Genomic DNA, 22,976 nt, shown 5'->3' with positions numbered 1-22,976 from the left:
GAGACATCGTTCAAACTTTCAAACACTCAGCCCGATTGTCCCTAACCGACCGTACAACCTTATTATGCCAAGTATTACAGTTTTTGTGATATTGACCTTTCATTTTCTTTTTTTTTCCCGTTTGACTTTGGACGCTTGTTGCTAGGCAACAGGTTATCGTAGAGACATCGTACAAATGTTTCCCGACTCGGCACGCTGTGGACTTCAACATACTCAAATTTCATGAAGCTGGGATTTAAGGAAATTTTATGTCAAAATCCAGGCCACATGGCCCCATTCATTCGGATGGAGGTTTTTACCATGGTGAAAAAAAAACCTATCCGTTAACATAGCCTGAACCGGAACATGCACCCATACATGGCATACATCGTTGGATGCGTCTCCATTGTTCCTCGATGGGCATTACTTTTCTCAGTAAAAAGTGTTACCGTGGCAACGCTAGATGCCAAAAAGCAAAAAAAAAGGCGAAAATTCGGACGCTTATTGCTCGGCCGAACTTTATCGTAGAGACATAGTTGAAACTTTCAAACACTCAGCCCGATTGGCACTAACGGACCCTACAACCTCATTATGCTAATTATTACAGTTTTCGTGATATTGACCTTTAATTTTTTTTTTAATTTCTGTTTGAATTTGGACGCTTGTTGCTAGGCAACAGGTTATCGTAGAGACATCGTACAAATGTCCCCTGACTCGGCACGCTGTGGACTTCAACATACTCAAATTTCATGAAGCTGGGATTTAAGGAAATGTTATGTCAAAATCCAGGCCAAATGGCCCCATTCATTCGGATGGGGTTTTGTACCATGGTGAAAAAAAAAAACCTATCCGTTAACGTAGCCTGAACCGGAACATGCACCCATGCACGGCATACATCGTTAGATGCGTCTCCATCTTGCCTCGATGGGCATTACTATTCTCAGTCAAAAGCGTTACCGTGGCAACGCTAGACACCAAAAAGCGCGCACCATTAATAACTATTGGGAGCACAGGAATGAATGAAATACAAGCATAAAAACACCTCAAACTGACATAGAACCACCCCAAACACAAACACTAGAGCCCCAAACCAAAGCAGCGAGAGGGGACGAATGGGCGGTAGGGCATGCCCATATCAAAATTTCCTGAAATTTTCTAGTTATTTTTATTATTCTTATTATTCCGCACTTTTTTTCGTCCGTTAATACGGCCCGAACCGCAACGTGCACCCATGCATGGCATACATCGTTGGATGCGTCTCCATCGTGATTCGATGGGTATTACTTTTCTCAGTAATAGGGGTTACCGTGGCAACGCTAGTTGCCAAAAAGCAAAAAAAAAGGCGAAAATTCCCGCGCTTATTGCTCGGCCGAACTTTATCGTAGAGACATCGTTCAAACTTTGAAACACTCGGCCCGATAGTCTTTAAAGGACCATACAACTACATCATTCTAGTTATTACGGTTTTTGCGATATTTAACTTTCAATTTAAAGAAAAAATCTCTTTTATTTTGGACGTTTGTTGCTAGGCAACGGTTTATCGTACAGACATCATTACAACATTGACAAACCCGGGACGCTTTGTACTGCAACATATTTTAGTCTCGTCAAGCTAGCTATTACGTTTTTTGAGATATTCCACGTTGCTCATTTTGACGCTAACGGAATTTTGGACGCTTGTTGCGCGGCAACGCGATATCGTAGAGACTTTGATTCAACGTTAAAATACTCAGCTTGATGTGGACTACAACATACTGAGGTCTCATTACGCTGTTGTTTACAGCTTTTGAGATATTGAAGCCAAATTGTCCCATTCTATCCTATGGGGCTTGTTACTATGGCAACAAAAACCAATGCATTTGTATGGGGGACCATGTGAATAAACAATCTGTTAATGCTGCCCGAACCGGAACGTGCACCCATGCATGGCATACATCGTTGGATGCGTCTCCATCGTGCCTCGATGAGCATTACTTTTCTCAGTCAAAAGTGTTACCGTGGCAACGCTAGACGCCAAAAAGCAAAAAAAAAGGCGAAAATTCAGACGCTTATTGCTCGGTCGAACTTTATCGTAGAGACATCGTTCAAACTTTCAAACACTCGGCCCGATTGGCACTAACGGACCCTACAAGCTCATTATGCCAATTATTAAAATTTTTGCGATATTGACCTTTCATTTTTCTTTTTTATTTCCATTTGACTTTGGACGCTTGTTGCTAGGCAACAGGTTATCGTAGAGACATCGTACAAATGTCCCCTGACTCGGCACACTGTGGACTTCAACATACTCAAATCTCATGAAGCTGGGATTTAAGGAAATTTTATGTCAAAATCCAGGCCAAATGGCCCCATTCATTCGGATGGGGTTTTGTACCACGGTGAAAAAAAAAACCTATCCGTTAACGTAGCCTGAACCGGAACATGCACCCATGCATGGCATACATCGTTACATGCGTCTCCATCCTGCGACGATGGGCATTACTTTTCTCATTCAAAGGCGTTACCGTGGCGACGCTAGACGCCAAAAAGCGCGCCCCATTAATAACTATGGGGAGCACAGTAATGAATGCAATACAACCGTAAACACCTCAAACTTACATAGAACCACCCCGAACACAACCACTACAGCCCCAAACCAAAGCAGCGAGAGGGGTCGAATGGGCGGTAGGGCATGCCCATATCAAAATTTCCTGAAATTTTCTAGTTATTCTTATTATTTTTCTGACGAAAGGAGGGCCTTTTTGCCCCCCTAAACGTGCCCAAAAAGTCACCAAATTTTGCACCCAAACCAGGCCTGGCGAAAAATTTGATATTTAATGGTTTGCATTAATGGGCGTGGCAAAATGGCTCAACAGCGCCCCCTTGAAAACTTTGTGCCTCAAGCCCCACGATACGGTTTGACGTACATGCACGAAAATCGGTACACGCCTGTATCATGACGTAACTTAAAGAAAAGTCTCTTGGCGTCATGCCCGAAACCGAACAGGATGTCGGCCATTTTGAATTAATTGTGTCATTTTGGCGAAATTTATGCCATTCCTTCGGCAGTTAATACGGCCCGAACCGTAACGAGCACCCAGGTGTGTTATACATCAAAATGTGCGTCTCCATCCTCCGACACCACGCATTACTTTTCTCTCTCAAAAGCGTTACCGTGGCGACGCTAGACGCCAAAAAGCGCGCCCACCCTTCATCTGATTGGTTCAGACAGAAAAAACTTTGCGCCTCAAGCCCCATAATACGGTTTGACGTACATGAACGAAAGTCGGTACACACCTGTATCATGTTGCAACTTACAGAAAAGTCTCTTAGCACCATGGTCGAAACCGAACAGGAAGTCGGCCATTTTGAACATTCTGAATGAATCACGTAATTTTGGAGCAATATATGCCATTCCTTCGAGAATTAATACAGCCCGAACCGTAACATGAACCCAGATGTGTTATACATCAAAATGTGCGTCTCTATCCTGCGACTACACGCATTACTTTTCTCTTTCAAAAGTGTTACCGTGGCGACGCTAGACGCCAAAAAGCGCGCCACCCTTCATCTGATTGGTCCATATTTGATAGTTCTCCAAAAGTCACCAAATTTGGCATGCAAGCCAGGCCTGGCGATACATTTGATATTTCATGGTTTGCATTAATGGGCGTGGCCTAACGGCTCAACAGCGCCCCCTAGAATACTTTTCTCTGCCATAACTTTTGAATGGTTTCACATAGAGAGTCGTGGGTGGTGTCATGGGACTCTGTAATGAGTCCTTAAGCTTCGTTGGCCTTAATTAGCCCCGCCCCTTCTTCTGATTGGTTGTCCCGATTTTCTGCTATAACTTTTGAATGGTTTGACATAGAGAGTCGTGGGTGGTGTCATCAGATTCTTTATGGAGTCCTTTACCTTCATTGGCCTGAATTAGCCCCGCCCCTTCTTCTGATTGGTTGTCCTTTTTTTATAATAAAATCGCCGCGAGCCGCCAGTCGCTCTCGCGCTGACTCCCGCTTCCTGATTCAAACATCTGCCGGCCCCGCCCCCTGACCAATCAGTGGCGAGTAGGGTGATGACGGCCCCGCCCCCCGACCAATCAGTGGCGAGTAGGGTGATGACGGCCCCGCCCCCCGACCAATCAGTGGCGAGTATGGTGATGACGGCCCCGCCCCCCGACCAATCAGTGGCGAGTATGGTGATGACGGCCCCGCCCCCCGACCAATCAGTGGCGAGTAGGGTGATGACGGCCCCGCCCCCCGACCAATCAGTTCCCTGTAATGTGGTGACCTCAGAAATATTCCCGGCTCAGCCCGGTTACAACCTTGGCAGAATGGTTACAGAAAAAGTAATAATTAAAATAGTAGGGTTTTACTAATATTTATAACTTACAAATATTTAAAAAATTAGGAAAAAGAAGTTCCAGACATTTTATCGCTATGTTGGTCTGTCCTAACCCAGTAGGTCAAATGAAAGGAATAGCTCAGACTTAGCCCAGCCAGATTATTGCGGTCTTTGGTTCCAGAGGTTGGGAGTTCTAGCCTGGCAATATGCCAAAATTTTTGTCAGCAATTTTTGTGGTTTTTTTACATCAAAATGTTCGTCTCTGTCCTGTGACGACGCACATTACTTCTCTCTTTCAAAAGTGTTACCGTGGCGACGCTAGACGCGAAAAAGCGCTCGTCCCCTTCATCTGATTGGTCCATATTTGATAGTTCTCCAAAAGTCACCAAATTTTGCATGCAAGCCGGGCCTGGCGATACATTTGATATTTCACGGTTTGCATTAATGGGCGTGGCCTAACGGCTCAACAGCGCCCCCTAGAATACTTTTCTCTGCCATAACTTTTGAATGGTTTGACATAAAGAGTCGTGGGTGGTGTCATGGGACTCGGTATTGAGTCCTTGACCTTCATTGGCCTGAATTAGCCCCGCCCCTTCTTCTGATTGGTTGTTCCTTTTTTCTGCTATAACTTTTGAATGGTTTGACATAGAGAGTCGTGGGTGGTGTCATCAGACTCTGTATGGAGTCCTTGACCTTCATTGGCCTGAATTAGCCCCGCCCCTTCTTCTGATTGGTTGTTCCTTTTTTCTGCTATAACTTTTGAATGGTTTGACATAGAGAGTCGTGGGTGGTGTCATTTCTGATATGCTTATGGGGGGCGGTGGACGTGAGTGCGAGGGCCCGTTCATCGCTGCTTGCAGCTTTAATTATTAGGGCCCGAGCACCTTCAGTGCGAAGGCCCTATTGTATCTGTAGGAATTTTTCTTTTTTCTTTCTTTCTTTCTTTCTTTCTTTCTTTCTTTCTTTCTTTCTTTCTTTCTTTCTTTCTTTCTTTCTTTCTTTCTTTCTTTCTTTCTTCTGACGAAAGGAGGGCCTTTTTGCCCCCCTAAACGTGCCCAAAAAGTCACCAAATTTTGTATGCAAGTGAGGCCTGGCGAAAAATTTGATATTTAATGGTTTACATTAATGGGCGTGGCAAAATGGCTCAACAGCGCCCCCCGGAAAACTTTGTGCCTCAAGCCCCACAATACGGTTTGACGTACATGCACGAAAATCGCTACACACCTGTATCAGTACACAACTTAAAGAAAAGTCTCTTGGCGACATGGCCGAAACCGAACAGGAAGTCAGCCATTTTGAATTAATCGTGTCACTTTGGCGCAATTTATGCCATTCCTTCGGCAGTTAATACGGCCTGAACCGTAACGTGCACCCAAGTGTGTTATACATCAAAACGTGCGTCTCCATCCTGCGACAACACGCATTACTTTTCTCTTTCAAAAGCGTTACCGTGGCGACGCTAGACGCCAAAAAGCGCGCCCACCCTTCATCTGGTTGGTTCAGACAGAAAAAACTTTGCGCCTCAAGCCCCATAATACGGTTTGACGTACATGAACGAAAATCGGTACACACCTGTATCATGTTGCAACTTAAAGAAAAGTCACTTGGCGCCATGGCCGAAACCGAACAGGAAGTCGGCCATTTTGAACATTCTGAATTAATCGCGTAATTTTGGAGCAATATATGCCATTCCTTCGAGAATTAATACGGCCCGAACCGTATCGTGAACCCAGATGTGTTATACATCAAAATGTGCGTCTCCATCCTGCGACTACCCGCATTACTTTTCTCTTTCAAAAGTGTTACCGTGGCGACGCTGGATGCCAAAAACCGCGCCCCCCCTTCATCTGATTGGTCCATATTTGATAGTTCCCCAAAAGTCACAAAATTTTGCATGCAAGGCAGGCCTGGCGATACATTTGATATTTCATGGTTTGTATGAATGGGCGTGGCAAAATGGCTCAACAGCGCCCCCCGGAAAACTTTGTGCCTCAAGCCCCACAATACGGTTTGACCTACATGCACGAAAATCGGTACACACCTGTATCATGTCACAACTTAAAGAAAAGTCTCTTGGAGCCATGGCCGAAACCGAACAGGAAGTCAGCCATTTTGAATTAATTGTGTAATTTTGGCGCAATTTATGCCATTCCTTCGGCAATTAATACGGCCCGAACCGTAACGTGCACCCAGGTGTGTTATACCTCAAAATGTGCGTCTCCATCTTGCGACTACGCGCATTACTTTTCTCTTTCAAAAGTGTTACCATGGCGACGCTAGACGCCAAAAAGCGCGCCCCCCCCCCTTCATCTGATTGGTCCATATTTGATAGTTCTCCAAAAGTCACCAAATTTTGCATGCAAGCCAGACTTGGCGATAAATTTGATATTTCATGGTTTGCATTAATGGGCGTGGCCTAACGGCTCAACAGCGCCCCCTAGAATACTTTTCTCTGCCATAACTTTTGAATGGTTTGACATAAAGCGTCGTGAGTGGTGTCATCAGACTCTGTATGGAGTCCTCGACCTTCATTGGCCTTAATTAGCCCCGCCCCTTCTTCTGATTGGTTGTCCCGATTTTCTGCTATAACTTTGGAATGGTTTGACATAGAGAGTCCTGAGTGGTGTCATCAGATTCTTTATGGAGTCCTTGACCTTCATTGGCCTTAATTAGCCCCGCCCCTTCTTCTGATTGGTTGTCCCTTTTTTCTGTTATAACTTTTGAATGGTTTGACATAGGAAGTCGTGGGTGGTGTCGTTTCTGATATGCTTATGGGGGCGGTGGCCGTGAGTGCGAGGGCCCGTTCATCGCTGCTTGCAGCTTTAATTATTATTATTATTTTCCTGACAAAGTGAAGGCCTTTTTGCCCCCCTTAACATGCCCAAAAAGTCACCAAATTTTGCACCCTAGTCAGGCCTGGCGAAAAATTTGATATTTAAAGGTTTGCATTAATGGGCGTGGCAAAATGGCTCAACAGCGCCCCCTTGAAAACTTTGTGCCTCAAGCCCCGCGATACGGTTTGACATACATGCACGAAAATCGGTACACACCTGTATCATGGGACAACTTAAACAAAAGTCTCTTGGGGTCATGCCCGAAACCGAACAGGATGTCGGCCATTTTGAATTAGTCGTGTCATTTTGGCGAAATTTATGCCATTCCTTCAAAAGTTAATTCAGCCCGAACCGTAACGTTCCCCCAAGTGTGTTATACATCAAAATGTGCGTCTCCATCCTCCGACCCCACGCATTACTTTTCTCTTTCGAAAGCGTTACCGTGGCGACGCTAGACGCCAAAAAGCGTGCCCACCCTTCATCTGATTGGTTCAGACAGAAAAAACTTTGCGCCTCAAGCCCCATAATACGCTTTGACGTACATGAACGAAAATCGGTACACACCTGTATCATGTCGCAACTAAAAGAAAAGTCTCTTGGCGCCATGGCCGAAACCGAACAGGAAGTCAGCGATTTTGAACATTCTGCATTAATCGTGTAATTTTGGAGCAATATATGCCATTCCTTCGAGAATTAATTCAGCCCGAACCGTATCGTGAACCCAGATGTGTTATACATCAAAATGTGCGTCTCCATCCTGCGACTACACGCATTACTTTTCTCTTTCGAAAGTGTTACCGTGGCGACGCTAGACGCCAACAAGCGCACCCCCCCTTCATCTGATTGGTCCATATTTGATAGTTCCCCAAAAGGCACCAAATTTGGCATGCAAGCCAGGCCTGGTGATAAATTTGATATTTCATGGTTGGTATTAATGGGCGTGGCAAAATGGCTCAACAGCGCCCCCCGGAAAACTTTGTGCCTCAAGCCCCACAATACGGTTTGACGTACATGCACGAAAATCGCTACACACCTGTATCATGGCACAACTTAAAGAAAAGTCTCTTGGAGCCATGGCCAAAACCGAACAGGATGTCGGCCATTTTGAATAAATTGTGTCATTTTGGCGAAATTTATGCCATTCCTTCGAGAGTTAATTCAGCCCGAACCGTATCGTGCACCCAGGTGTGTTATACATCAAAATGTGCGTCTACATCCTGCGACACCACGCATTACTTTTCTCTTTCAAAAGTGTTACCGTGGCGACGCTAGACGCCAAAAGGCGCGCCCCCCCTTCATGTGATTGGTCCATATTTGATAGTTCTCCAAAAGTCACCAAATTTTGCATGCAAGCCAGGCCTGGTGATAAATTTTATATTTCATGGTTTGCATTAATGGGCGTGGCCTAACGGCTCAACAGCGCCACCTTGAATACTTTTCTCTGCCATAACTTTTGAATGGTTTGACATAGAGAGTCGTGGGTGGTGTCATCAGATTCTGTATGGAGTCCTTGACCTTCATTGGCCTGAATTAGCCCCGCCCCTTCTTCTGATTGGTTGTCCCTTTTTTCTGCTATAAACTTTGAATGGTTTGACATAGGAAGTCGTAGGTGGTGTCAAGGGACTCTGCAATGAGTCCTTGAGCTTCTTTGGCCTGAATTAGCCCCGCCCCTTCTTCTGATTGGTTGTCCCTTTTTTATAATAAAATCGCCACGAGCCGCCAGTCGCTCTCGCGCTGACTCCCGCTTCCTGATTCAAACGTCTGCCGGCCCCGCCCCCCGACCAATCGGTGGCGAGTAGGGTGATGACGGCCCCGCCTCCCGACCAATCAGTGGCGCGGAGGGTGATGACGGCCCCGCCCCCCGACCAATCGGTGGCGAGTAGGGTGATGACGGCCCCGCCCCCCGACCAATCAGTGGCGAGTAGGGTGATGACGGCCCCGCCCCCCGACCAATCAGCTCCCTGTAATGTGGTGACGTCAGAAATATTCCCAGCTCAGCCCGGTTACAACCTTGGCAGAATGGTTACAGAAAACGTAATAATTAAAATAGTTGGGTTTTACTAATATTTATAACTTACAAATATTTTAAAAAATTAGAAAAAACAGCTCCAGACTTACATTACTAAATATCGATATGTTGGTCTCTCCTAAGTCAGTAGGTCAAATAGAAATGAGAAGCTGAGTCTTAGCTCAGCCAGAGTGTTCCCGTCTTTGGTGTCAGACATCAGAGTTCGATTCCCGCAGTATCCAGACTTTTTTGTCAGCAATTTTTTTTTTCTACATCAATATGTGCGTCCCTGTCCTGCAACGACGCACATTACTTTTCTCATTTAAAAGCGTTACCGCGGCAACGCTAGACACCAAAAAGTGCGCCCACCCTTCATCTGATTGGTTCAGAGGGAAAAAACTTTGAGCCTCAAGCCCCATAATACGGTTTGACGTACATGAACGAAAATCGGTACACACCTGTATCATGTCGCAACTTAAAGAAAAGTCTCTTGGCGCCATGGCCGAAATTGAACAGGAAGTCGGCCATTTTGAATTAATTGTGTAATTTTGGCGCAATTAATGCCATTCCTTCGGCAATTAATACGGCCCGAACCGTAACGTGCATCCAGGTGACTTATACCTCAAAATGTGCGTCTCCATCTTGCGACTACGCGCATTACTTTTCTCTTTCAAAAGTGTTACCGTGGCGATGCTAGACGCCAAAAAGCGTGCCCCCTTAATCTGATTGGTCCATATTTGATAGTTCTCCAAAAGTCACCAAATTTTGCATGCAAGCCAGGCCTGGTGATAAATTTGATATTTCATGGTTTGCATTAATGGGCGTGGCAAAATGGCTCAACAGCGCCCCCCGGAAAACTTTGTGCCTCAAGCCCCACAATACGGTTTGACGTACATGCACGAAAATCGCTACACACCTGTATCATGGCACAACTTAAAGAAAAGTCTCTTGGAGCCATGGCCAAAACCGAACAGGATGTCGGCCATTTTGAATAAATTGTGTCATTTTGGCGAAATTTATGCCATTCCTTCGAGAGTTAATTCAGCCCGAACCGTATCGTGCACCCAGGTGTGTTATACATCAAAATGTGCGTCTACATCCTGCGACACCACGCATTACTTTTCTCTTTCAAAAGTGTTACCGTGGCGACGCTAGACGCCAAAAGGCGCGCCCCCCCTTCATGTGATTGGTCCATATTTGATAGTTCTCCAAAAGTCACCAAATTTTGCATGCAAGCCAGGCCTGGTGATAAATTTTATATTTCATGGTTTGCATTAATGGGCGTGGCCTAACGGCTCAACAGCGCCACCTTGAATACTTTTCTCTGCCATAACTTTTGAATGGTTTGACATAGAGAGTCGTGGGTGGTGTCATCAGATTCTGTATGGAGTCCTTGACCTTCATTGGCCTGAATTAGCCCCGCCCCTTCTTCTGATTGGTTGTCCCTTTTTTCTGCTATAAACTTTGAATGGTTTGACATAGGAAGTCGTAGGTGGTGTCAAGGGACTCTGCAATGAGTCCTTGAGCTTCTTTGGCCTGAATTAGCCCCGCCCCTTCTTCTGATTGGTTGTCCCTTTTTTATAATAAAATCGCCACGAGCCGCCAGTCGCTCTCGCGCTGACTCCCGCTTCCTGATTCAAACGTCTGCCGGCCCCGCCCCCCGACCAATCGGTGGCGAGTAGGGTGATGACGGCCCCGCCTCCCGACCAATCAGTGGCGCGGAGGGTGATGACGGCCCCGCCCCCCGACCAATCGGTGGCGAGTAGGGTGATGACGGCCCCGCCCCCCGACCAATCAGTGGCGAGTAGGGTGATGACGGCCCCGCCCCCCGACCAATCAGCTCCCTGTAATGTGGTGACGTCAGAAATATTCCCAGCTCAGCCCGGTTACAACCTTGGCAGAATGGTTACAGAAAACGTAATAATTAAAATAGTTGGGTTTTACTAATATTTATAACTTACAAATATTTTAAAAAATTAGAAAAAACAGCTCCAGACTTACATTACTAAATATCGATATGTTGGTCTCTCCTAAGTCAGTAGGTCAAATAGAAATGAGAAGCTGAGTCTTAGCTCAGCCAGAGTGTTCCCGTCTTTGGTGTCAGACATCAGAGTTCGATTCCCGCAGTATCCAGACTTTTTTGTCAGCAATTTTTTTTTTCTACATCAATATGTGCGTCCCTGTCCTGCAACGACGCACATTACTTTTCTCATTTAAAAGCGTTACCGCGGCAACGCTAGACACCAAAAAGTGCGCCCACCCTTCATCTGATTGGTTCAGAGGGAAAAAACTTTGAGCCTCAAGCCCCATAATACGGTTTGACGTACATGAACGAAAATCGGTACACACCTGTATCATGTCGCAACTTAAAGAAAAGTCTCTTGGCGCCATGGCCGAAATTGAACAGGAAGTCGGCCATTTTGAATTAATTGTGTAATTTTGGCGCAATTAATGCCATTCCTTCGGCAATTAATACGGCCCGAACCGTAACGTGCATCCAGGTGACTTATACCTCAAAATGTGCGTCTCCATCTTGCGACTACGCGCATTACTTTTCTCTTTCAAAAGTGTTACCGTGGCGATGCTAGACGCCAAAAAGCGTGCCCCCTTAATCTGATTGGTCCATATTTGATAGTTCTCCAAAAGTCACCAAATTTTGCATGCAAGCCAGGCCTGGTGATAAATTTGATATTTCATGGTTTGCATTAATGGGCGTGGCAAAATGGCTCAACAGCACCCCCCGGAAAACTTTTCTCTGCCATAACTTTTGAATGGTTTGACATAAAGAGTCATGGGTGGTGTCATGGGACTCGGTATTGAGTCCTTGACCATAATTGGTGAAAATTAGCCCCGCCCCTTCTTTTGATTGGTTGTCCCTATTTCCTGCTATAACTTTTGAATGGTTTGACATGGAGAGTCGTGGGTGGTGTCATCAGACTCTGTATGGAGTCCTTGACCTTCATTGGCCTGAATTAGCCCCGCCCCTTCTTCTGATTGGTTGTCCCTTTTTTCTGCTATAACTTTTCAATGGTTTGACATAGGAAGTCGTGGGTGGTGTCATTTCTGATACTTATGGGGGGCGGTGGCCGTGAGTGCGAGGGCCCGTTCATCGCTGCTTGCAGCTTTAATTATTATTATTATTAGGGCCCGAGCACTTGCAGTGCGAAGGCCCTATTGTATTTGCAGGAATTTTTATTATTATTATTATTTTTTTTTTTCTTCTGACAAAGTGATGGCCTTTTTGCCCCCCTTAACATGCCCAAAAAGTCACCAAATTTTGCACCCAAGTCAGGCCTGGCGAAAAATTTGATATTTAATGGTTTGCATTAATGGGCGTGGTAATATGGCTCAACAGCGCCCCCTTGAAAACTTTGTGCCTCAAGCCCCACGATACGGTTTGACGTACATGCACAAAAATCGGTACACACCTGTATCATGGGACAACTTAAAGAAAAGTCTCTTGGCGTCATGCCCGAAACCGAACAGGAAGTCGGCCATTTTGAATTAATCGTGTCACTTTGGCGCAATTTATGCCATTCCTTCGGCAGTTAATTCAGCCCGAACCGTAACGTGCACCCAGGTGTGTTATACATCAAAATGTGCGTCTACATCCTGCGACTACACGCATTACTTTTCTCTTTCAAAAGTGTTACCGTGGCGACGCTAGACGCCAACAAGCGCACCCCCCCTTCATCTGATTGGTCCATATTTGATAGTTCCCCAAAAGGCACCAAATTTGGCATGCAAGCCAGGCCTGGCGATAAATTTGATATTTCATGGTTTGCATTAATGGGCGTGGCAAAATGGCTCAACAGCGCCCCCTAGAAAACTTTGTGCCTAAGCCCCACAATAAGGTTTGACGTACATGCACGAAAATCGCTACACACCTGTATCATGGCACAACTTAAAGAAAAGTCTCTTGGAGCCATGGCCGAAACCGAACAGGATGTCGGCCATTTTGAATAAATTGTGTCATTTTGGCGAAATTTATGCCATTCCTTCGGCAGTTAATTCAGCCCGAACCGTAATGTGCACCCAGGTGTGTTATACATCAAAATGTGCGTCTCCGTCCTGTGACAACACGCATTACTTTTCTCTTTCAAAAGTGTTACCGTGGCGACGCTAGACGCCAAAAGGCGGGCCCCCCCTTCATCTGATTGGTCCATATTTGATAGTTCTCCAAAAGTCACCAAATTTTGCATGCAAGCCAGGCTTGGCAATAAATTTGATATTTCATGGTTTGCAATTAATGGGCGTGGCTAACGGTTCAACAGCGCCCCCTAGAATACTTTTCTCTGCCATAACTTTTGAATGGTTTGACATAGAGAGTTGTGGGTGGTGTCATGGGACTCTGTAATGAGTCCTTAAGCTTCGTTGGCCTTAATTAGCCCCGCCCCTTCTTCTGATTGGTTGTCCCGATTTTCTGCTATAACTTTGGAATGGTTTGACATAGAGAGTCGTGGGTGGTGTCATAAGATTCTGTATGGAGTCCTTGACCTTCATTGGCCAGAATTAGCCCCGCCCCTTCTTCTGATTGGTTGTCCCTTTTTTCTGCTATAACTTTTGAATGGTTTGACATAGGAAGTCGTGGCTGCTGTCATTTCTGATATGCTTATGGGGGGCGGTGGACGTGAGTGCGAGGGCCCGTTCATCGCTGCTTGCAGCTTTAATTATTATTATTATTATTTTCCTGACAAAAGGAAGGCCTTTTTGCCCCCCTAAACGTGCCCAAAAAGTCACCAAATTTTGCACCCAAGTCAGGCCTGGCGAAAAATTTGATATTTAATGGTTTGCATTAATGGGCGTGGCAAAATGGCTCAACAGCGCCCCCTTGAAAACTTTGTGCCTCAAGCCCCACGATACGGTTTGACGTACATGCACGAAAATCGGTACACACCTGTATCATGGCGCAACTGAAAGAAAAGTCTCTTGGCGTCATGCCCGAAACCAAACAGGAAGTCGGCCATTTTGAATTAGTCGTGTCATTTTGGCGAAATTTATGCCATTCCTTCGAAAGTTAATTCAGCCCGAACCGTAACGTGCACCCAGGTGTGTTATACATCAAAATGTGCGTCTCCATCCTTCGACAACACGCATTACTTTTCTCTTTCAAAAACGTTACCGTGGCGACGCTAGACGCCAAAAAGCGCGCCCACCCTTCATCTGATTGGTTCGACAGAAAAAACTTTGTGCCTCAAGCCCCATAATACGGTGTGACGTACATGAAGGAAAATCGGTACACACCTGTATCATGTCACAACTTAAAGAAAAGTCTCTTGGCGCCATGGCCTAAACCGAACAGGAAGTCGGCCATTTTGAACATTCTGAATTAATTGCGTAATTTTGGAGCAATATATGCCATTCCTTCGAGAGTTAATTCAGCCCGAACCGTATCGTGAACCCAGATGTGTTATACATCAAAATGTGCGTCTCCATCCTGCGACTACACGCATTACTTTTCTCTTTCGAAAGTGTTACCGTGGCGACGCTAGACGCCAACAAGCGCACCCCCCCTTCATCTGATTGGTCCATATTTGATAGTTCCCCAAAAGGCACCAAATTTGGCATGCAAGCCAGGCCTGGCGATAAATTTGATATTTCATGGTTTGCATTAATGGGCGTGGCAAAATGGCTCAACAGCGCCCCCCGGAAAACTTTGTGCCTCAAGCCCCACAATACGGTTTGACGTACATGCACGAAAATCGCTACACACCTGTATCATGGCACAACTTAAAGAAAAGTCTCTTGGCGCCATGGCCGAAACCGAACAGGATGTCGGCCATTTTGAATAAATTGTGTCATGTTGGCGAAATTTATGCCATTCCTTCAGCAGTTAATTCAGCCCGAACCGTAACGTGCACCCAGGTGTGTTATACATCAAAATGTGCGTCTCCATCCTGCAACACCACGCATTACTTTTCTCTTTCAAAAGCGTTACCGTGGCGACGCTAGACGCCAAAAGGCGCGCCCCCCCATCATGTGATTGGTCCATATTTGATAGTTCTCCAAAAGTCACCAAATTTTGCATGCAAGCCAGACTTGGCGATACATTTGATATTTCATGGTTTGCATTAATGGGCGTGGCTAACGGTTCAACAGCGCCCCCTAGAATACTTTTCTCTGCCATAACTTTTGAATGGTTTGACATAGAGAGTTGTGGGTTGTGTCATGGGACTCTGTAATGAGTCCTTAAGCTTCGTTGTCCTTAATAAGCCCCGCCCCTTCTTCTGATTGGTTGTCCCGATTTTCTGCTATAACTTTGGAATGGTTTGACATAGAGAGTCGTGGGTGGTGTCATCAGATTCTTTATGGAGTCCTTGACCTTCATTGGCCTGAATTAGCCCCGCCCCTTCTATTGATTGGTTGTCCCTTTTTTCTGCTATAACTTTTGAATGCTTTAACATAGAGAGTCGTGGGTGGTGTCATGGGACTCTGTAATGAGTTCTAAAGCTTCGTTGGCCTTAATTAGCCCCGCCACTTCTTCTGATTGGTTGTCCCGATTTTCTGCTATAACTTTGGAATGGTTTGACATAGAGAGTCCCGCTTCCTAATTCAAACGTCTGCCGGCCCCGCCCCCCGACCAATCAGTGGCGAGTAGGGTGATGACGGCCCCGCTCCCCGACCAATCAGTGGCGAGTAGGGTGATGACGGCCCCGCCCCCCGACCAATCAGCTGCCTTTAATGTGGTGACGTCAGAAATAGACCCGTGCTCAGCCCGGTTAGAACCTCGGCGGAATGGTTACAGAAAAAGTAATAAAAATAGTAGTGTTTTACTAATATTTATACCTTACAAATATTTAAAAAATTAGGAAAAAAAAGTTCCAGACATTTTATCGCTATGTTGGTCTCTCTTAAGACAGTAAGTCAAAGTGAAAGTGATAGCTGAGTCTTAGCTCAGCCACAACATTGCGGTCTTTGGTGCCAGAGGTCGGGAGTTCGAGACTGGCAGTATAACGAAATTTTTTGTCAGCAATTTTTGTGTTTTTTTACATCAAAATGTGCGTCTCCATCCTGCGACTACGCACATTACTTTTCTCTTTCAAAAGTGTTACCGTGGCGACGCTAGACGCGAAAAAGCGCACCCCCCTTCATCTGATTGGTCCATATTTGATAGTTCTCCAAAAGTCACCAAATTTTGCATGCAAGCCAGGCCTGGTGATAAATTTGATATTTCATGGTTTGCATTAATGGGCGTGGCCTAACGGCTCAACAGCGCCCCCTAGAATACTTTTCTCTGCCATAACTTTTGAATGGTTTGACATAGAGAGTCGTGGGTGGTGTCATCAGACTCTGTATGGAGTCCTTGACCTTCTTTGGCCTGTATTAGCCCCGCCCCTTCTTCTGATTGGTTGTTCCTTTTTTCTGCTATAACTTTTGAATGGTTTAACATAGAGAGTCGTGGGTGGTGTCATTTTCTGATATGCTTATGGGGGGCGGTGGATGTGAGTGCGAGGGCCCGTTCATCGCTGCTTGCAGCTTTAATTATTATTATTATTATTTTCCTGACAAAGTGAAGGCCTTTTTGCCCCCCTTAACATGCCCAAAAAGTCACCAAATTTTGCACCCTAGTCAGGCCTGGCGAAAAATTTGATATTTAAAGGTTTGCATTAATGGGCGTGGCAAAATGGCTCAACAGCGCCCCCTTGAAAACTTTGTGCCTCAAGCCCCACGATACGGTTTGACGTACATGCATGAAAATCGGTACACACCTGTATCATGGGACAACTTAAACAAAAGTCTCTTGGGGTCATGCCCGAAAGCGAACAGGATGTCGGCCATTTTGAATTAGTCGTGTCATTTTGGCGAAATTTATGCCATTCCTTCGAAAGTTAATTCAGCCCGAACCGTAACGTGCCCCCAAGTGTGTTATACATCAAAATGTGCGTCTCCATCCTGCGACAACACGCATTACTTTTCTCTTTCAAAAGCGTTACCGTGGCGGCGCTAGACGCCAAAAAGCGCGCCCACCCTTCATCTGATTGGTTCGACAGAAAAAACTTTGTGCCTCAAGCCCCGTAATACGGTTTGACGTACATGAACGAAAATCGGTACACACCTGTATCATGTTGCAACTAAAAGAAAAGTCTCTTGGCGCCATGGCCGAAACCGAACAGGAAGTTGGCCATTTTGAACATTCTGAATTAATTGCGTAATTTTGGAGCAATATATGCCATTCCTTCGAGAGTTAATTCAGCCCGAACCGTATCGTGAACCCAGATGTGTTATACATCAAAATATGTGTCTCTATCCTGCGACTACACGCATTACTTTTCTCTTTCGAAAGTGTTACCGTGGCGACGCTAGACGCCAACAAGCGCACCCCCCCTTCATCTGATTGGTCCATATTTGATAGTTCCCCAAAAGGCACCAAATTTGGCATGCAAGCCATGCCTGGCGATAAATTTGATATTTCATGGTTTGCATTAATGGGCGTGGCAAAATGGCTCAACAGCGCCCCCCGGAAAACTTTGTGCCTCAAGCCCCACAATACGGTTTGACGTACATGCACGAAAATCGGTACACACCTGTATCATGGCACAACTTAAAGAAAAGTCTCTTGGAGCCATGGCCGAAACCGAACAGGATGTCGGCCATTTTGAATTAATTGTGTAATTTTGGCGCAATTTATGCCATTCCTTCGGCAGTTAATTCAGCCCGAACCGTAACGTGCACCCAGGTGTGTTATACACCAAAATGTGCGTCTCCATCGTGCGACACCACGCATTACTTTTCTCTTTCAAAAGTGTTACCGTGGCGACGCTAGACGCGAAAAAGCGCACCCACCCTTCATCTGATTGGTCCATATTTGATAGTTCTCCAAAAGTCACCAAAATTTGCATGCAAGCCAGGCCTGGCGATAAATGTGATATTTCATGGTTTGCATTAATGGGCGTGGCCTAACGGCTCAACAGCGCCCCCTAGAATACTTTTCTCTGCCATAACTTTTGAATGGTTTCACATAGAGAGTCGTGGGTGGTGTCATGGGACTCTGTAATGAGTCCTTAAGCTTCGTTGGCCTTAATTAGCCCCGCCCCTTCTTCTGATTGGTTGTCCCGATTTTCTGCTATAACTTTTGAATGGTTTGACATAGAGAGTCGTGGGTGGTGTCATCAGATTCTTTATGGAGTCCTTGACCTTCATTGGCCTGAATTAGCCCCGCCCCTTCTTCTGATTGGTTGTCCTTTTTTTATAATAAAATTGCCGCGAGCCGCCAGTCGCTCTCGCGCTGACTCCCGCTTCCTGATTCAAACGTCTGCCGGCCCCGCCCCCTGACCAATCAGTGGCGAGTAGGGTGATGGCGGCCCCGCCCCCCGACCAATCAGTGGCGAGTAGGGTGATGACGGCCCCGCCCCCCGACCAATCAGTGGCGAGTAGGGTGATGACGGCCCCGCCCCCCGACCAATCAGCTCCCTGTAATGTGGTGACTTCAGAAATATTCCCGGCTCAGCCCGGTTACAACCTTGGCAGAATGGTTACAGAAAAAGTAATAATTTAAATAGTAGGGTTTTACTAATATTTATAACTTACAAATATTTAAAAAATTAGGAAAAAAAAGTTCCAGACTTTTTATCGCTATGTTGGTCTGTCCTAAGCCAGTAGGTCAAATAAAAGGAATAGCTGAGACTTAGCTCAGCCAGATTATTGCGGTCTTTGCTGCCAGAGGTCGAGAGTTCAAGCCTGGCTTGATATGCCAAAATTTTTGTCAGCAATTTTTGTGTTTTTTTTACATCAAAATGTTCGTCTCTGTCCTGTGACGGCGCACATTACTTTTCTCTTTCCCCTTCTTCTGATTGGTTGTCCCGATTTTCTGCCATAACTTTTGAATTTGAGTGGAGTTTGCGCGCGCAGCTCCCGCGGGGGGAGGGGCTGATGTTCAGCGCGGCCGCCATCTTGGTCGAGGCGCCGCATTGACTGCCTGAGAACGTCGGACGTGGCCGCCATCTTGGATCGGTATCGCTTTAAATCTAGAGCGTTCACTTCTATTGTGGAAGGAGGTGTCTGCATAAGTAAAATAACTATAACTCACTTGATTTTCAACCGATTTTCACGCGGTTTGTTTTGTTACAAACGGCAGACATGTAGCTATGATACAGGATGCTTGATGTACGTTAAATATGCAAGCTTTCATGCTAAAATACGTTCTGCAGGTAGTCACACTTCAGGTATACACACACACACACACATATATATATATATATATATATATATATATACACACACACACAGACACACACACACACACACACACACACAATATACACAATACAAAGTACAGTATAGCATATTAATGAATGTATAAATATATTTGAATAACAGAGATAACAAGCTTAAAAACAAAAAACATAACGGATGACAGCATACAATTGTCATAATGGAGAAAAAAAAGAAACATTTGGAAGGAGTGTGTGTGTGAGGAATTGTATATTAGTGTTATAAATTGAAATTATATAATAATGCAATCGCTATGATATATAATTTTACAATATAATATAGTCAAAAATATATGAAATGAAGCAACATACAATGCAATAATACAATATGCTATATTACTGGGTACGCTAATATGAAATAACAACATGTAATATAATATGGTATAATAGATTAATATAATATCATACATTCTGGACCATGAGATACAGCTGTACTGTATGATCGTCGTTCATTTGAGTGATCTGATTTTTTTTTTCATGGTTTGCATTAATGGGCGTGTCCTCACGGCTCAACAGCGCCCCTTAGAATACTTTTTTCTGCCATAACTTTTGAAAGGTTTGACATAGAGAGTCGTGGGTGGTGTCATGGGACTCGGCATTGAGTCCTTGACCATAATTGGTGACAATTAGCCCAGTCCCTTTTTCTGATTGGTTGTCCCTATTTTCTGCTATAACTTTTGAATGTTTTGACATAGAGAGTCGTGGGTGGTGTCATGGGACTCCGTAATGAGTCCTTGATCTTCTTTGCCCTGAATTAGCCCCGCCCCTTCTTCTGACTGGTCGTCCCTTTTTTCTGCTATAACTTTTGAATGGTTTTACATAGGAAGTCGTGGGTGGTGTCATTTCTGATATGCTTATGGGGGGCGGTTGACGTGAGTGCGAGGGCCCGTTCATTGCTGCTTGCAGCTTTAATTATTATTATTATTATTTTCCTGACAAAGTGAATGCCTTTTTGCCCCCCTTAACGTGCCCAAAAAGTCACCAAATTTTGCACCCTAGTCAGGCCTGGCGAAAAATTTGATATTTAAAGGTTTGCATTAATGGGCGTGGCAAAATGGCTCAACAGCGCCCCCTTGAAAACTTTGTGCCTCAAGCCCCACGATACGGTTTGACGTACATGCACGAAAATCGGTACACACCTGTATCATGGGACAACTTAAAGAAAAGTCTCTTGGGGTCATGCCCGAAACCGAACAGGATGTCGGCCATTTTGAATTAGTCGTGTCATTTTGGCTAAATTTATGCCATTCCTTCGAAAGTTAATTCAGCCCGAACCGTAACGTGCACCCAGGTGTGTTATACATCAAAATGTGCGTCTCCATCCTGCGACCACACGCATTACTTTTCTCTTTCAAAAGCGTTACCGTGGCGACGCTAGACGCCAAAAAGCGCGCCCACCCTTCATCTGATTGGTTCGACAGAAAAAACTTTGTGCCTCAAGCCCCATAATACGGTGTGACGTACATGAAGGAAAATCGGTACACACCTGTATCATGTCACAACTTAAAGAAAAGTCTCTTGGCGCCATGGCCTAAACCGAACAGGAAGTCGGCCATTTTGAACATTCTGAATTAATCGCGTAATTTTGGAGCAATATGAGCCATTCCTTCGAGAGTTAATTCAGCCCGAACCGTATCGTGAACCTAGATGTGTTATACATCAAAATGTGCATCTCCATCCTGCGACTACACGCATTACTTTTCTCTTTCAAAAGTGTTACCGTGGCGACGCTAGACGCCAACAAGCGCACTCCCCCTTCATCTGATTGGTCCATATTTGATAGTTCCCCAAAAGGCACCAAATTTGGCATGCAAGCCAGGCCTGGCGATAAATTTGATATTTCATGGTTTGCATTAATGGGCGTGGCAAAATGGCTCAACAGCGCCCCCCGGAAAACTTTGTGCCTCAAGCCCCACAATACGGTTTGACGTACATGCACGAAAATCGCTACACACCTGTATCATGGCACAACTTAAAGAAAAGTCTCTTGGAGCCATGGCCGAAACCGAACAGGACGTCGGCCATTTTGAATAAATTGTGTCATTTTGGCGAAATTTATGCCATTCCTTCGGCAGTTAATTCAGCCCGAACCGTAACGTGCACCCAGGTGTGTTATACATCAAAATGTGCGTCTCCATCCTGCGACACCACGCATTACTTTTCTCTTTCAAAAGCGTTACCGTGGCGACGCTAGACGCCAAAAGGCGCGCCCCCCCTTCATGTGATTGGTCCATATTTGATAGTTCTCCAAAAGTCACCAAATTTTGCATGCAAGCCAGGCCTGGCGATAAATTTGATATTTCATGGTTTGCAATTAATGGGCGTGGCTAACGGTTCAACACCGCCCCCTAGAATACTTTTCTCTGCCATAACTTTTGAATGGTTTGACATAGAGAGTTGTGGGTGGTGTCATGGGACTTTGTAATGAGTCCTTAAGCTTCGTTGGCCTTAATTAGCCCCGCCCCTTCTTCTGATTGGTTGTCCCGATTTTCTGCTATAACTTTTGAATGGTTTGACATAGAGAGTCATGGGTGGTGTCATCAGATTCTTTATGGAGTCCTTGACCTTCATTGGCCTGAATTAGCCCCGCCCCTTCTTCTGATTGGTTGGCCTTTTTTTATAATAAAATCGCCGCGAGCCGCCAGTCGCTCTCGCGCTGACTCCCGCTTCCTGATTCAAACATCTGCCGGCCCCGCCCCCTGACCAATCAGTGGCGAGTAGGGTGATGACGGCCCCGCCCCCCGACCAATCAGTGGCGAGTAGGGTGATGACGGCCCCGCCCCCCGACCAATCAGTGGCGAGTATGGTGATGACGGCCCCGCCCCCCGACCAATCAGTGGCGAGTAGGGTGATGACGGCCCCGCCCCCCGACCAATCAGTGGCGAGTAGGGTGATGACGGCCCCGCCCCCCGACCAATCAGTGGCGAGTATGGTGATGACGGCCCCGCCCCCCGACCAATCAATGGCGAGTAGGGTGATGACGGCCCCGCCCCCCGACCAATCAGCGGCGAGTATGGTGATGACGGCCCCGCCCCCCGACCAATCAGTGGCGAGTAGGGTGATGACGGCCCCGCCCCCCGACCAATCAGTTCCCTGTAATGTGGTGACCTCAGAAATATTCCCGGCTCAGCCCGGTTACAACCTTGGCAGAATGGTTACAGAAAAAGTAATAATTAAAATAGTAGGGTTTTACTAATATTTATAACTTACAAATATTTAAAAAATTTGGAAAAAAAAGTTCCAGATATTTTACGCTATGTTGGTCTGTCCTAAGCCAGTAGGTCAAATGAAAGAATAGCTGAGATCTAGCTCAGCTCTAGCTCAGCCAGATTATTGCGGTCTTTGGTGCCAGAGGTTGGGAGTTCAAGCCTGGCAATATGCCGAAATTTTTGTCAGCAATTTTTGTGTTTTTTTTACATCAAAATGTTCGTCTCTGTCCTGTGATGACGCACATTACTTCTCTCTTTCAAAAGTGTTACCGTGGCGACGCTAGACGCGAAAAAGCGCTCGTCCCCTTCATCTGATTGGTTCATATTTGATAGTTCTCCAAAAGTCACCAAATTTTGCATGCAAGCCAGGCCTGGCGATACATTTGATATTTCATGGTTTGCATTAATGGGC

Source organism: Cololabis saira, chromosome 4 (assembly GCF_033807715.1).
Source record: "Cololabis saira isolate AMF1-May2022 chromosome 4, fColSai1.1, whole genome shotgun sequence".
NCBI lineage: Eukaryota > Metazoa > Chordata > Actinopteri > Beloniformes > Belonidae > Cololabis > Cololabis saira.
The sequence above is the reverse complement of the archived record's forward strand: the minus strand, read 5'-3'. Positions refer to the sequence as shown.